Raw genomic sequence first — 16,152 nt, 5'->3', positions numbered from 1 at the left:
TGACCCAGGACTCGTTAAGCTAGCACTTTTAGCTCTAGACGCAACCAAAGCGTTCGACAAAGTGGACTGGGCCTTCATGTGCCTCAGCCTAGAGGCGTTCGGCTTCAGTCCAGCCTTCCAAAAACTCGTTTTGGCTAACTACCAATCACCGAGGACCCTGCTTAGGGTCAATGCCTCCCTATCCAACCCTGCGGAACCAGACAGGGGGGCGCTGTTGCGTACAATCAAGATGGCCACCTGGGCTGAGAGCTCCGATCCCACGAAGATCCTGTATTTAAATTGATCATCTTCGGGGCCAAAGCTACGCAAACCAGCCTTTCCAGCTGATGCCCTGTAGCCCACAGCACATCCTGGTCAATTTGGGCCGTAAACCGCAGCGACGTTGCTGAGTTTGCCGAGCTTTCTGTGGAGGCGGGCGGACCTGCCTGCCAGCGGCCGCCGAAGAGATCCAGATGGAGCTTGCGGTGCGCCGCGGCTTTGCTATTTTCGTGAGGCCGCGTGGGGGGAGGGGCGCCTACACAAAGGCGCCGCTACTGAACGAAAAGCAGAGGCTTCCCATGTTGGCAGCAGAGGAGTTCCAGACTGTGTGGGAGCTCGTGCACGGCACAAACCCGGTGCCTGCTTTTTCTGTTTCTGCCTGCCTTCAGTGCGGGGACCCCTGCCGGCTCCAGCTGCCGTTCTGGCGTAGGTCGCGAGCTCTAGAGGGTGCGGCGAGGCACCACGGAGGCATCATTTAGCCATAGCCCCACATACGGAGAAGAGCATCACAGAAGGTATGTGGTGAGCCGCGGGTACACTGGGAAGCCGGACGCGGCCCTCCAACATTATAAAGGCGCACGCCCGGTGCTGTGGGGGATGAGGCTTACACAAAGGGCGACGGTGTCCCACGTGCTCTCATAATACGTGGGAGAATTCAGTCCAGTTAGAAGATAACCGGACACCTATTGACAATCTGAGGTCCCATATACTGAGGCTGGGTGTGGATTAGCCCAACAACACTGGATATCACGAGGGGTCTGTAACTTCAGACACTGGGGCCTGCACTTGACTATAAATCACACTCCTAAGTGGATGGAACACAGGGATTGCTGACCCATGGCGCCACCAGTAATAGCCCCTACTCAAATACAAACGTTCCTTGCCTCACAAGATTGTGCATCCCCGAGCCACCTGTGATTGATCCTGAGGACTGGAGACCATCACGCTGGGACTGCAGAGTGTCCCAGCAGGAAAGGGGGATCATAGCTCCTTCATTAACACGATATACCTCAGGGAGCCTGAATGCCATGAGATAAACTGCTCCAGCGGATAGGCTGGGACGTAAAGAGGTCCTGCGTACAAAAAGCAACCAACATAGCCCTTGGCCTGTAGTAGTGTACCGGCCCATGTGCAGGCGGCACACACACACAAGCAATACAACTGCCAGGAAGGCCCAGGCGACACGACCCGGAGACAAGATACCCAAACGCCTCGACAACAATGTCACTGCCCTGTGGAGAGGCCCACTAAGTAAGAACCCAATTAAATCGAGGGCTCGCTGGCAAGGAATAATCTGCCCTGTATGGTCTGTGCCAGACCAGTATAGATTGCCACTCCAGTGCAGGTGACGGGAGAAAGTTACCTACCCCAGCTGGATATCTGAGGTACATTGGTCGCCACGAGAAGAAAGACCCAGGTGCGAAGAAAACTGGTCCAATGGACTCCTTTGCCAGCTCCCAATCCCATGGAATGCCTTCCACCACAGTATGGGAGGACGGTATGGGAGGACGGCTCGGGCGAGACATCGCCGGAAGCTAGAGAAGACCGCCTCATGACCATGGTTCAGAATGGCTTTCTGGCTGTTAATGCCAAATTGGATGATATTGTCGCAACAATTAGTTCCTTCAAAGCTAGAGTCGATAAGGAAAGCTCCCGCGTCACTGAAGCTGAAAATAGGATAAGCACAAACAAAGACGCGATAACCCAACATGGCCGAGACATTGCTCAATTGAAGGGTGAACTATGCAAAACTGAAGCCAAAAGCAAGTATCTCGAGTCGAGATCAAGAAGGAACAATATCCGTATTGTAGGCATTTTAGAATCCTTCTGCAAAGGCCCAGTGGAGCGTGGAGAGCCTGCTAAAACACTTCTGGGCACAGAAACATTTTTAAACCACTTCCTCGTTGAGAGAGCTCACCGCACCTTGGCACCACCCCGCACAATCATTGCTCGTCTCCTCAACTACAGAGAACGAGACACGATCCTTAGAATGTCCAGGGAAAAGGGAACCCTACAATATGAAGGAAACAGAGTACACATCTATCCTGATTTCTCGACCAGTGTCCAAGCACAGAGGAGATCATATGAACAGGTTAAGAAACTGCTAAAGCTCCACCACATCCCCTATGCTCTCATCTTCCCGGCTAAGCTACGAATCCATTTCTTCGAAAATCCCTCTGAAGCTACAGCGTACATTGAGGCATCCATCTCTCTTCCCCCCCAGAGAACGAGCACGAGATCAGAACATGCCGCCACGACCAGGAGACGACAGACTGGGCCAGCTGATTGAATTAGACCTACAACAATATCCTTTTATAAAGCGTGAGACCCTCCAGCTGGGATGAAGAGCCCCAGCTGAAACTAATTTAAAAGTTGGGATTGAGAGCCTCTGCGCACGGAGGCCATGCGACTGTAACGAGCAACCCTCAGGAAAGTTCTACAGGTTATGGGGAATGGGATACATAATCGGGTTGGGGTTGATGGTGCAGGTGCGGGTGCGGGTGGGGGTTGCGGTTGGGCACAAAGTTTGGCCATAACTGGCAACTGTTTAAAATCGAGGAGTTTAGTTACGTCGAGCATAGCTGCAACACCCGACAGCACACTGGAACCAAGGCACAGAATTTTCATAAAAGAAGATTATGGCACAGGGTAATGGTGGAATAACCATCAAACTCCTCTCATGGAATGTCCGTGGCCTTAATAACCCGATAATAATCCGGAAAACAGCGGCATACATTAATAGACATAACCCCCAGATCATACTACTGCAAGAGACTCATGCCCTGGGACAGGTCTGTAATGACTTTGCCCTGAAGTAGGGGGTCACTCGGGTATTACACTGAATAGTCATCCCATTCCAGGGGAGTTCTCACCCCGATAAATCCGAAACTGGGTTTCCGCCCCCAGGACACCAAAATCGATGACCAAGGGAGATGTGTATTGGTCTGGGGAGTGATTGTGGGGAGTGGTCATAGTCAATACATCTGGACCCAACATAGACGACCCAGATTTCTACAGCACCATACATACCATGTTGACAACAGCCGATGATACAGCTGTGATCTGGGGAGGAGATTTCAATACAATCCTTGATACGAACCTCGATCGATCCTCAGCCTCTCATAGATCCCAACTAAGACCTCCCTAGCAATATGGCAGATAATGCAACGTTCAAATTATGGGTATGGGGTGCTATCATGGCCAAGTCTACTGGCCTGCTGAGATCTGTTAGAAATGAACTAGACACCACAGAAGCCAAACTAGAATTACTTGAGTTTGAGTACACTGCCACACACAGCAGGGAAGCCCTCTCCGATATACACACGATGCTGGGCGAATTCAATTGACTTGCTGAGAGGGAGGTTCAGTACATGGCTTCCCCAGCTCGTGCTCGAAGATACGAGGAAAGCAGTAAGGCCGGGAAATTCTTAGCTCAGATGCTCAAAGCCGAGGGCGATCACACCCCCATTGCTGCCATGCAGACGCCCAACGGGAACATGGTAAATAGTGATAGAGAAATTAACAATATGTTCACCACATTTTATAAGACACTATATTCTAGCCAAGAAACCAAATCAAGGGAAGAGATAACAGAATATCTACATTTACTCGATCTCCCAACCCTCACCCCGGAAACACTATTACTATTAGACACCCCTATAACATTAGAGGAAATAATAGAGGCAATCAAATCATTAACTTCGGGTGGGGCCCCGGGATCGGACGGTCTGGCTGCCGAAATATACAAGGAATTTCGGGACATGTTAGCCCCAGCCCTGTTAAAGGTGTTGGAGGAGGTGATGGTTAGGGGTATACTCCCGGACACTGTGCGTGAAGCAATAATAACGGTTCTCTTCAATCCCCAATGGCCCCCACAAAACATGGGTTCATACAGGCCCCTCTCGCTCATCAATACCGACGCTAAAATATTTGCGAAAATTCTGGCGACCAGACTATTGCCCTACATGTCCATACTGGTTCATCCTGACTAGGCCTGATTCATACCGACTAGGTCCACTGCCTTGAATTTGCGGAGACTCTTCGGAGTGATGGCACAAATAAACCCAAAGGCGAATGCGGTTGTAGTGACTTTAGATGCCGAAAAAGTGTTTAATTCGGTCTTCTGGACATATTCATTCTTGGTCCTCGAGAAATTTGGGCTGGGTGAATATTTTGTCAACTGTGACCGACTCCTCTACACATGCCACGGTGCTAGGGTAATGTCAAATAACACTACATCGCCACTGTTCTTGCTGGGTAGAGGCACTAGACAGGGCTGCCCCTTTTCCCCCATTCTATTTGCGCTCACAATAGAACCTATGGCCAAATACGTGCGACATAACCACGCACACAGGGGACTCAGGATGACGGGTACACCACAGTTAATCTCCCTATATGCAGATGACACCCTACTGCCTACTGTACATCCTTAATCCGGAGGAAAACTTGGCACCCATCATGTCAGAGATTGCGAGGTTCACCGAGTACTCGGGACACAGGATTAATACATCTAAATCTGAACTGTTTCCACTCACCCCCAATACCAGGGACATGTCCAATACACAAGGGTTTAGGTGGTCCCCCGCACGTATTCGATATCTGGGAATCATGATATCGAGAGACAAGAGCACCCTCTATGCAGTTAACTACGGGGAACTATTGCAATCCCTTTCCACTAAATTACAACTTTGGACTAAACTCCCTATATCTCTGTATGGCCGAATATCGCTTCTCAAGATGGTAGTGCTTCCCAAACTGCTATATCTCTTCAGTAATATCCCAATTTGTCCTGATAGAATTTTTTTTCGCAAAACTCAACACATTGACTACTACATTCACATGAGGGGTAGGGGGGAAGACGGCTAGGCTGAAAGAGTCCAAAATGATGGAACCTTTTGCAAAGGGTGGGATCTGAGCACCAGATTACAAACTTTATTATTTAGCACCGCAGGCACACTTTGTGAAACACTGGTTTGATTTGGAGGACACAGCAACACATATTCCCCTGGAAAGATACGCAGCGTCCCCCTTGGAATTACAAGCAGTGATGTTCGACCCTTAACGAAAAGACTCATGTGCTATGACCCTGTGAGCACCACAACACGAGCCTGGTTCAAGATATATAGGAGAATTGATATTATAACACCATATGACCCAGAAATACGCCTGTGGAACTTCCAGGTATAACGCCCACATTTGACAAGGCACTACAAAGTGCGTGGGACCTGAATGGACAGTTTTTTTTTTTTTAAATATATTTTTATTTTATATATATAAACCACACAACATTACAACTTAAACATAAATAAACACGTTTAACAACAAACAACACTGCAATCCCCATCCCTCCCCCCTATGAGCCTGTATGGTGTTCGCCTTTGGTATCCGCTGTGGGCGAGGGGGCGTCATCACTCTGAGTCAATTGAAGCTGACCCCGTTCCAAACAGTTCAGCTATCAACAATTTCCATGCCGCAAGAGAGCACATTTCCTCGTCCTCCCCTGCGATACTGGCATCTCGCCACACAGCCGTCTCGGCCTCCGCCCATTTTTGGAGATCCCTCCACCAGACCTCCGTTCGTGGCTTATGACACTCCTTCCAACCCATGGCAATCCTACGTTTAGCAAGCACATAAGCCAGATCTTTCAATTTATCGACATGTCTAAGTTTACGCGCTCTGGGATATCCCCCCAGTAAGCAGGCCCAGGCTGAATCCACTTTGAGCGTAACACCCTTTCCTGCCAGCTTCTGCGCCACTTCACCCCAATAGCTTGCAATTACTGGGCACGCCCAAAACATGTGTATCATGTCTGCATTCTCCTCGTCGCACTTGGGGCACGCCTGGCGTCCAACACCCCGAAATTTGGATATTCTCAAAGGGGTCAGGTATGCTCTGTGCGTTATATAAAGCTGTATTTGCTTAAACCTGGCATTTCTCGATACTTTTTTATGATACCCGAGGGCTCGCTCCCACAACCCATCTGCCATCGGGGCCCCCATCTCCGTTTCCCATTCCAGTCTCAAGTGCTCTAAATCGCTCCCAGCCTTCGTCATCAACATCTCGTACAACCTAGAGACCTCATGCCCGCCCTCCGATGTGTCATATAGTATTTCCACCGGGGCATCCGGTTCATCGGCCAGGGTAGTTTCGGGCCACCTATTCCGGATCTCCTGCACTATCCTGTGATATGTCATATATTGACCCCTGTGCAGTCCCGACCCTGCCTCTAATTCTTCGAACTCCAAGATGGTCCCATCCTGCCAAATATCTCCCATGGTGACCAACCCCACTGACTCCCAGTATATCCGAATGGTTGCCCTGAGCTGCCCGTCTCCCTTCGCCAGTGCGACCAATGGGAACTGCAACACACACGGCAAAGGGTTGCCCATCATCCGGCAGGCCCGTTTCCACATGTTCCGTCCCAAAGCTAGCATACTAGGCCGCTCCCTCATGCATGCATTAGCCACCCAGATCACCTCTCGCAAGTAAAAAGGGGAGCAATCCTTCCCAAACAGCCTGTGTTCAGGGGTCTCTTCATCAGAGAGCCACCTGGACACATATTGTAGCTGCGCTGCCACATAATATGCCTCAAAGTTCAGCAGCTTGATTCCGCCCTTCTCATAGAAGTTCTGCAGCTTCCACAGTGCGACTCTGTTGCGCATGCCGTGCCACAGGAATTCTCTGCAAACACTATGTAGCCTCACAAAAAACTTCTTAGGAATCATGTAGGGGATGTTGTTAAAATAATGCAGAAGCCTGGGCAGCACTACCATTTTAAGCATGGCTCCTCGGCCCATCATCGCTAGTGGTAATCTTTCCCAGAACCTCATACATTTCTCGATCTTCCCCACAGCAAGTTCGGTGTTATGCTTGTGCTCTTCCACGGTCGTATGATACACATCAATCCCCAAGTATCTAAAGGATCTCGTCGCCCACGGGATCTGCAACACTGGCAACCTCTCCACTGGAGTCCCCACATAGCTCCCCAGCGGAAATAGAGTGGATTTCTGAGGGTTTACCGCTATACCGGACAACCAGGCATACCTCCCCATCACCTCTAAGACATACTGCAAATTTTCTTCTGGGTATCTTAGGTATAACAGCATATCATCTGCATACAGGGATATGAGGTGACACTCTCCACTCACATCAATGCCGACCGGGTCATATTGCTGCCGGAGGTAAATCGCTAAGGGTTCTAGGGCCAGGATGTACAACATTGGGGACCAAGGACACCCCTGCCTAGTGCCTCTGCCCAACTGCCATCTCTCTGACACCACTGCGCCCGTACGGACCCTGGCCAGTGGTGCACTGTATAACATCTCGGCCCACCGAACATAACCTGGTCCCATCCCGTACCCTTTCAGAGCCGCTAGCAGCCAAGGCCACCGAACAGAGTCGAACGCCTTAACCGCGTCCAATGCTACTATCGCCATTTCGCCGTCCTCACCACCACCCCACTCGACCACCCTGTGGAGGCGCCTGTGGTTGTGAGTGATGTTCCTATTAGGGACATAGCCCGTCTGGTCAGGGTGGATCAACTTGCCGATCACTCTACGCATTCTAGTAGCCAGGACAGCTGTCAGGATCTTACTATCTTGGTTCAGCATCGACAGGGGCCTGTAGGAGCCACAATCATGTCCCGGTTTATTTGGCTTGGGGAGCGGTATTATAATCGCCTCCCTAAGTGACTCCGGCAACCGTCCCATCTCGTACGCTTCGTTGAGCATTTCCAACATGGGCGGGAGCACTTCCTCTGCATAAACTTTATAAAATTCACTGGGGAACCCATCTGCCCCTGGGGCCTTACTAGTGGGCAACTGTCTCACAATCTCCTTCAGCTCTTCCAGGGTGATCGGAGCATCCAGCTCCTCTCGCTCCTCATTGCTGACCTTGGGCAAGCCTACATCTTCCAGCACTTCGTCTATCTCCTCCTGGCTGCCCCCCTCGCAATCTTCGTATAAGACCTTATAGTATTCCACGAATGCCCTGTTCACGCCTTCTTGGGTGTCTACCTCCTCCCCCTTTTCATTGGTTACCATTCTGATCGGGGATCGTGGGGTCTCACTCTTGTACAGCCAAGCTAAGAGTCGGCCCGTTTTATCTCCCCCCGCATGCAGTCTCTCAATATACTTTCTATAGTTCAAATTACAGAGCCTGTCCCAATGTTCCGCACACTCTTGTTGCAATTTGGAGACCGCCTCCGCATCTGTCCCACCACCTTTCAACTCCTCCTCCAGCGCAGTCTCAGCTCTATGCAAATCCGCCAGGACTCCCCCCATCAATCCCTTAGACTTCGCAATGGCGATCCCCCGCATTACGACCTTAAAGGCCTCCCATAAGGTGCCAGCCGACTTAACGCTCCCTTTATTCACCTCAAAATAAGCAGTTATCTCTTCCCTAATATCCTCTATGAAGGCGGGGTCTTTGAGCGCCTCCGCCCTTAGGCGCCATGTTGGAATACGCGCTCGTGGGGAATACAGTTGCCATCGCATGACCAGGGGCGAGTGGTCAGAGAGGACCCTCGCCCTGTAGTCTATATGGTCGCACTCCGCGACTATGTCTGGCGTAGTGAAAAAGTAATCAAGCCTCGTGTGCAGTAGATGCGGAGCCGAATAGTGCGAGTATTGTCTCGCGCTCGGGTGTTTCGCTCTCCACACATCAACTAGGCCAAAATCCGCCAGCAGCGTCTGCAATACCCTAGCCGCCGGACTGGGCCCAGCCATCTTGTCATCCGACCTATCCTCCCTGGGGTTCAACACGCAATTAAAGTCACCACCCCATATCACCGTGCCCCCCATCCCAACACTGAGCTTGGTGCACAGCGTCCTAAAATATGTCGCCGTTTCCTGGTTAGGCGCGTATGTGTTTACAATGCACACTACTTTGTTCTCTACCATCCCCCTCACCATAACCAACCTCCCATCCTCCTCCACAACCTCCTCAATTAGCTTGAATGGGACGTGTGGCGCCACCCACACCAGCACTCCTCTGGCATAGGCGGAGTACGTTGATCCTACCACTGTTCCCTTCCACTTCCTCCCTACCAGCTCCAGTTTCTCTCGCTTTAGATGTGTCTCCTGTAGCAGGGCTACGTCTATCTTCTGCCTCTTAAGATACAACATGACTTTATTTCGCTTAAGAGAACTGTTAAGCCCCCTAACGTTCCACGTTAATATCCTGAGTTCTCACATGGCCTATCAGTAGTTTCCTCCCCCCATCCGAGGCAATCCCTCCCCACTTTGCGAACACCCACTCCCGGTTTCACCCCCAGGCTCATACAAAAACTAAAACTCCCCCCCAAACCCCTACCCCCAACCACTGCCCAGCTCCATCCCTGGATCTCAGGCATCCCTGTGTTCGGTCCTCCTTGGAAACCCAAATAGAGAACCCGACAGGGTGTCACCCCACTAACAGTGACTAAACTAAACACAAAAAGGGGGTGTGAAGGGTGGCTTCAGGCGGCTCCTCATCTTCGCAACCATGTCCGCGCAAGGACCACGTTTCATAACCCCTGACGCGCGCATGTTCTCAAGCGAGTCCAGTGACTATAATCTAGTCCCAATGTTCATGACCCGACCGGGCCTACAGCGTTACTTATCTCGTCCTTTATTTTCCACCGGCCGTCTGAACATCTGACTCCTGAGGGCAGTTGTGTGCATCCAACCACTCCATAGCATCCTCCGGGGTGACAAAGAACAATAGCTTGCTCTGAAAGAAAACCTTCAGTTTGGCCGGATAGAGCAACATGTATTTAAGCCCCGCTTCCCGCAATCTCCTCTTCACCGTTCCGAAGTTCATACGACTGCGCTGTACCTGCAGGGTGTAGTCGGGATAGGCCGTTATATTCGCCGCTCCTCGTTGTATTGTGCCTCCCTTGCGGAAGTGTTCAAGGATCCTTTCTCGGTCCCGGTAATTAAGGATCTTAGCTATCACTGGCCTGGGCGGGTTTCCCGGTGGTGGCTTCCTAGTTAAGGCTCTGTGCGCTCTCTCAACCGCAAAACCCTGCGACAGGGTGCCTCCCGTGATCTCCTGCAGTAGCATGTTTTCAATAAATTCCGTTGGATTGTGGCCCTCAGTTCCCTCCGGCAGGCCTACGATACGAATGTTGTTCCTCCGGGCGCGCCCTTCTGCCTCCTCCGCCCTACTCTCCAAGTTGCCCACGCGTTGCACCAGGGCATGGAGTTCACGCTTATGCACAGCGCAGTCCGCCGCGGTAGGGCTCAATTCTTTCTCCAAAGTCTCTGTACGCTCTGCCAGGGTACGCACGTCCTGCCTTAGGAGGTTCACGTCCTCCTGCACTGCCCCAACCTGGAGTTCCATTGCGGTCTTCAGTTCAGCCACAGCGAGCTGGAGCTTGGTCTCCCAGGTCGCTTTCAGGTCTGCGATCGCAGCGAGGACCTCGTGGTTTGCACCCCCGGCGGCCATTTCCTTGGCTTGCGTTTTGTCCTTGCTTTTGGCTCCGTCTGGGCCGGGAGGCGTTTTAGCGTATTCGTCGAGCGTGTGCTGTTTGGTCTTCGCTCTCAGGGGCTTGTTAGACATGTCTCACGTCCTTCAATCCCCGCTCGGTTCTGGGGCAGGGTTTCACAGTGCGCTCTGCGGGTGCCCCATTGTTATCACCACTTCTCAGACACAAAGTTCCTCTGTCCTCCGGCACCCCCGGCCATCTTGTCTATTACCTAGCGAAGCCAGGTCGCGTCTCACCCTCTGAGGTCCACTTTAGGCCACAAAGGGCCCGGGGCACAGTTCCCGGTCACACCGCACGATCCGGTCATAAAGTATCTTCGATCAGGCCCTGCTCCCTTCCCAGGTCCACGCCGTCGGCCTCGCAGGACTGGGTGTCCTTAATGACCTCGATGCACCCGCGTCATGCACCTACACCACCACCATGCTCCAGTGCGACCGACAGGCGCCCAGATCAAGCACCCCTTTGTTCCTTTGTTCGGCGGCGGCGGCGGCCATTTTCTCGTTCATCGCACTCTCGCCTCCAGATCTTCTTTTAGCTTTTTGTTGCGCTCTCACGGTGCAGGCCCGTATCGAAACATAATGTCTAACATAACCCCAAATGTGATGCCCCTTAGGCGGACTCATAAAGTCCACCCGTAGCGAAATTCTGGGGAGAAGTGGCAGAAATCCTAGAAGACATTACTGCAATTCCAGCCACACCCTCCCCCCCGGAAATACTTCTTTGGGGACATAGGCAAAGTTACAGTTACCACTAGACATCTGTTTAATGTGACATGTGTTGTGGCAAAGCGTAACATTCTGAAATGCTGGAAATTCACTGCGGCCTCCAAAAGAGTGGACTTCCTGAAAGACTTGTCTATGACAAATGAATGTGAGGAACAATTCATTATAACTGTGCTGTCGGTGTGCCGACCTAAAGACATGGGCCTTGTTCAGACTCTATGTAACATGCTTTCTGAGGAAGAAAACGACACGCTATCGCCTTTCTAAACATATGTGAATAATAAGACATACGTGAAAAGTTGTGTGCATATTCCCTAATATTGTATTCATTGCTGTAATGTTCTGATTGCTGACAAGTTCAGTCTCGATGTAGCTCTCTTTGAACAAAAATAAAAGTAAAAAAAAAAAAACCTGCGGAACCCGACAGGGTTGCCCCCTATCCCCGCTCCTATTTGCCCTAGTTATGGAGCCCTTTTCCCAAAGGATTCGGCTAAACTCTGAGATCAAGAGCCTCCAGACAGGCGCCTCTCGTCACAAGATTGCACTCTACGTGGACGATGTGCTGTGATCCGTCACAAATATTAGCTCCTCGTTGAAACCCGCTCTCGCAGAAATCGATAGAGAAGCCTGCTACCTTCCAAAATCTATCAACTTTAGTAAGTCAGTAGCCCTGGGGATAGGCTTGGAGCCAGGGGAACGGGAATCCCTTGAAACCCTCTGTCCGATCTGATGGAGCGAAAAAGTTATTCCTTACCTAGGAGTCCAGATTCCCGCTTGCCCGGGAGAGATATATCGGGAAAATTTCCCCCCACTCTTCAAAGAGCTGGAGAATGACCTCAACCACTGGTAATCTCAAGAAATCTCACTCATAGGGTGCATTACTGTCTGTAAAATGAACCACCTTCCAAGGTTCCTGTACAGCTTCTCCTCCTTACCCACTACACTCCTCTACCTCCTCTTCGCCGGCTGCAAAGGGAAATGTTTCTGTCCATTTGGAAGGGTAGAAAGGTGAGGATCCCCCAAAGGGCGATGATGGGCAGTGCTAGGGTAGGCAGGTTGGGGGTTCCCGGATCTGCATAAATATCAGGTAGCAGCGTAGCTTGCACACATAGGGGCATGGGTCGCGTCCTCTTAGCGCCCGAGATGGGTGGAAATAGAGCAATGTTGCCTGTCACTTTCTCTGCGCTTTCTCCCGCACATCCCGCCCTCACTGCACCCGCACTGGAAGAGAATGCTGTCTTCCACCAAACACGTACTCAAAACATGGGATTGGGCCTCAAGGCACAGAATCATCCCAACGGGGCTGGGTCCCTCCTCCCAAATATTTCATAACCCGGCTTTCTCGCCAGGTTCCATCCACTAAACTTTCAAAATTAGATTGCGGGGGGTCTTGAATCTCTGGGACAACTTTTTGAGGGGGCCCAGCCTCGCTCATTCGATCAATGTAAAGCAGCCTTCCATCTGACCAAAGTGGACAAGTTTCCCTACATTCAATTGCAGCATTGGTGTTCTCACTCTCTAACCCGTCAAGCAGCGGTACGTGCCCTTAACCCCTTGAACTTACCTTAAAAGATCTCCCGCTACGGGGAAAAATCTCCACCCTCTATAAACTGTTGCAGGCAGACTTTCTTACCCCAAAGGCCCCATATATGTTACAATGGGAGGCAGACCTGGGGCACTGCTTGGAAGACCAGACATGTGTGGACATTTGGGCAAGGACCCAGTCCTCATCCTTCTGCATCACCAACAGAGAGTGCGCCCACAAGTTACTCCTACGCTGGTACTACCACCCCCCCTTAGGCTACATCACATTGACCAGGCCCTGGACCCCTGCTGTTGGCGCTTGTTTGGTTAACAGGGGTCATACTTCCATATGTGGTGGTCATGACCAACCGTGCAAGCCTTTTGGGCACAAAGCATCGCCACTATTAAGGGCATCACCCAAGTGGCACTCCCCATGGAGCTGGAACCCATCCTACTAGGAGCTCCAGCCCCAGGAGTATATCCGAGATCAGGAAAATGTGCCAAACTTCTGACGCAACTCCTCTTGGCCATGAAAAATCACAGTTGCCCGTACTTGGAAAACAGCTGAGGGCCCTTTCATGACTCTCTGGTGGATAAAAATATGGGATATATTGATTGTGGAAAAAGTGATGGCAGCTAAAGCCGGCCTCCTACATCGTTTCACGGACATCTGGGCCCCACTCATAGACTATGACCAAAGCTTTCCTGCTCAGACCAACAAACCCCCTCAGACCAGAAGGGTCCTTTACATGGAGGGCAAAGGATCTGTGGAGGTATCCACCAGGTCGAACCGGGGGGCCTGCTGAGATGGGGAACAAGAGAGGGAGAGGGGTGGGGGGCCCAAACCTTTGGGACTCCTTTGGTTTTAAGATGTACCGGTCATTTATCTGTATAGCTGTCATTGTTGTGCTGGTTTAAAATAAACGTGCTTAAAAAAAAAATCATGTTTGGTTTATTATTGTTAGGTTTAGTAAAAGCCACAGACTTCATTGGCAACACAAAAACAAAGAGTCTGCATAATTTTGTATGATGTGTTATGTATATTTTCAATGCTACACAGAGGCCAGCTATTCAACAGATTGTGGCACCTTCAGCGTCCACACCCACCCAGCTGCCTTGCAAGTGCATTGTCTTAGGCGCAAACTGCCATCAATACTGGAGAGGGATGAAGGGGGATGGATGGACTTGAAGAGGGGCGTCTGGAGATACTGGGTCTGGGGAGGCCATGTGAATAATGGTCACCGTATGGAAGATCCCTTTGAAGTGTACATGCTGTTTGGCAACTTGAGTGTTCCCACCCAACCAGCACCCTTCAGAGCGCACCGCCACAGGTGCAAACTGCCAATGATACTGGAGGGGGGATGGATTGGCACGAGGAGAGCGCAAAAGCCCCGGAACACTGCTTAAGGGACACAGTTATGTTGATTGCTGGGGCGGGATCTTGAAGAGGGGCGTCTGGAGTATCCCATTGAGTTGTACATGGTGTTTGGCACCTTGATCGTTCCCACCCACTACTGGAGGGGGGATGGATAGGGGCGAGGTGAGCGCAAAAGGACACCAACCATTCTTTCATGACCCTCAGAGACGATTGGGTGTGTTCTTGACTCACTGAAAAATTCAAACAACTATTCGTATGTGCTTATTTGTGAAGCAGTGCTAAGTGGCAGTTAGCAGCATAACACTCTGCAGGACTCGGATATTTGTTTCATGCTCGATCCACTACTTATTCAAACAACACTAAATTCCGCTGGAAAATGGTGTGTGAAAGCCTAAGCAGGTTGCTTTCACTTTAATTTTGCTGCGGACGCTGTGTGGGCGGAAGTGCTCCACCCCCAACCATCAAAGACTTAAAACCACTTCAGACCGCGAAGCGGAGCATAGTGGTGCTAAGTGGCAGTTGACAGTTAGCAGGGAGCGGCTGCGGCAACGGCGGGTGGTGCCTGCCCCCCAGCTTCCAAAATCGTGACTTCTACCAAAGGTCTACGGGCTTCCAGCAGCTACTACCAACTGTAAGTACTGTCTCACTGCCTAACCTAGCTCCTTTGGCGTGTTATTACTTGGTGCCATGTATACCATCAGCACCGCAAAGATGCTGGGAAGCTGCGGGGCACAGCCCTTTGATCTCGGTAGCAAAGCGCCCCTAAATGCACCAAGGTGGTCAGTTAAAGCATAACAGAATTCCAACACAACAATTGAAAACTTTCTCCAGCCCTAATTAATTAAGGATTTCTAAACCGTAATCGGGAAACGCTGCCAGAGGTGGAGACACGCGGAAGAATGGAGGAAAAACTACCATACAAAGTCTAGATACTCAAAACAAAATATTACAGCAAACATATTACAAATGCAAGCAACCCCCAGAAAGAGATGTTCAACATCATTGATGAGCCAAGAGACCCAACAACCTGCAACAACATACATGCATCCTCACAAAAACTATGCAATGACCTCGCAGACCACTTCAAAAACAAAATCACTAACATCCAGCAAGTTATTGAGACCATGCCCGAAAACACCAGCATTCCCCTAACCAACCAATGCCGGAACAAACTACAAGTCTAAACAACTACTCACCAATTTCGACAGAGAAATGTCACCAGCATAGTGAACAAAAGCAACAGAGCCGGCTTGCCAGCGTATCCTTGCCCAGCAGACCTGCACAAGACTATCCTCCGCCAAAAAACATCTGAGGAATACTTCAACCATTCAGTAGCAATAGGAAATGTGCCTCAAGCCTTCAAATCTGCTTAAATCAAGACACTCCTCAAAGTCCCACCAGGAAATACTGAAGACCTAATCAACTACCAGCCAATTTCACACATACTGTACTGTGCAACAAATCCTGAAACATGTAGAAAACAATTGGATACTAGACCAGGCACAAGTCGGCTTCAGACTTATGAGATGAACCGAAACAGCATCACTATCTATATGGAATGACCTTAAAACCAACGCAGAGTCCAAGCCCTAATACAACTAGATCAATCCGCAGCCCTCGACACAGTTCCCCACAAAACACTCATCAAAAGAAATGGAAATTGGCAAAACAACGTTAGTATGGTTAAAATCTTGTGATTAATCAGTAGTGATTCCTCCCAGAATCTTGGCGTGACACCCTTCTCATGTGGCTAGCGGAAGGCAGTTGCTTCCTGATCGTGATGCTGAGGGTGGTGTCTGCGG

At 50.6% G+C, this 16,152-nt stretch overlaps 1 protein-coding gene across 2 annotated transcripts in view; it reads left to right on the top strand.

Annotated features, from left to right (window-relative positions):
* The window catches only part of PRMT9 (protein arginine methyltransferase 9), a 1,177,496-nt gene that overhangs the window by 113,660 nt on the left and 1,047,684 nt on the right, over positions 1-16,152 (top strand). The gene's annotated exons all lie outside the window — the stretch shown is intronic.

The sequence above is a fragment of the Ambystoma mexicanum genome, chromosome 6q (assembly GCF_040938575.1).
Source record: "Ambystoma mexicanum isolate Mex_15411 chromosome 6q, UKY_AmexF1_1, whole genome shotgun sequence".
Taxonomy (NCBI): domain Eukaryota; kingdom Metazoa; phylum Chordata; class Amphibia; order Caudata; family Ambystomatidae; genus Ambystoma; species Ambystoma mexicanum.
This window is presented reverse-complemented; position numbering and strand designations above follow the sequence as displayed.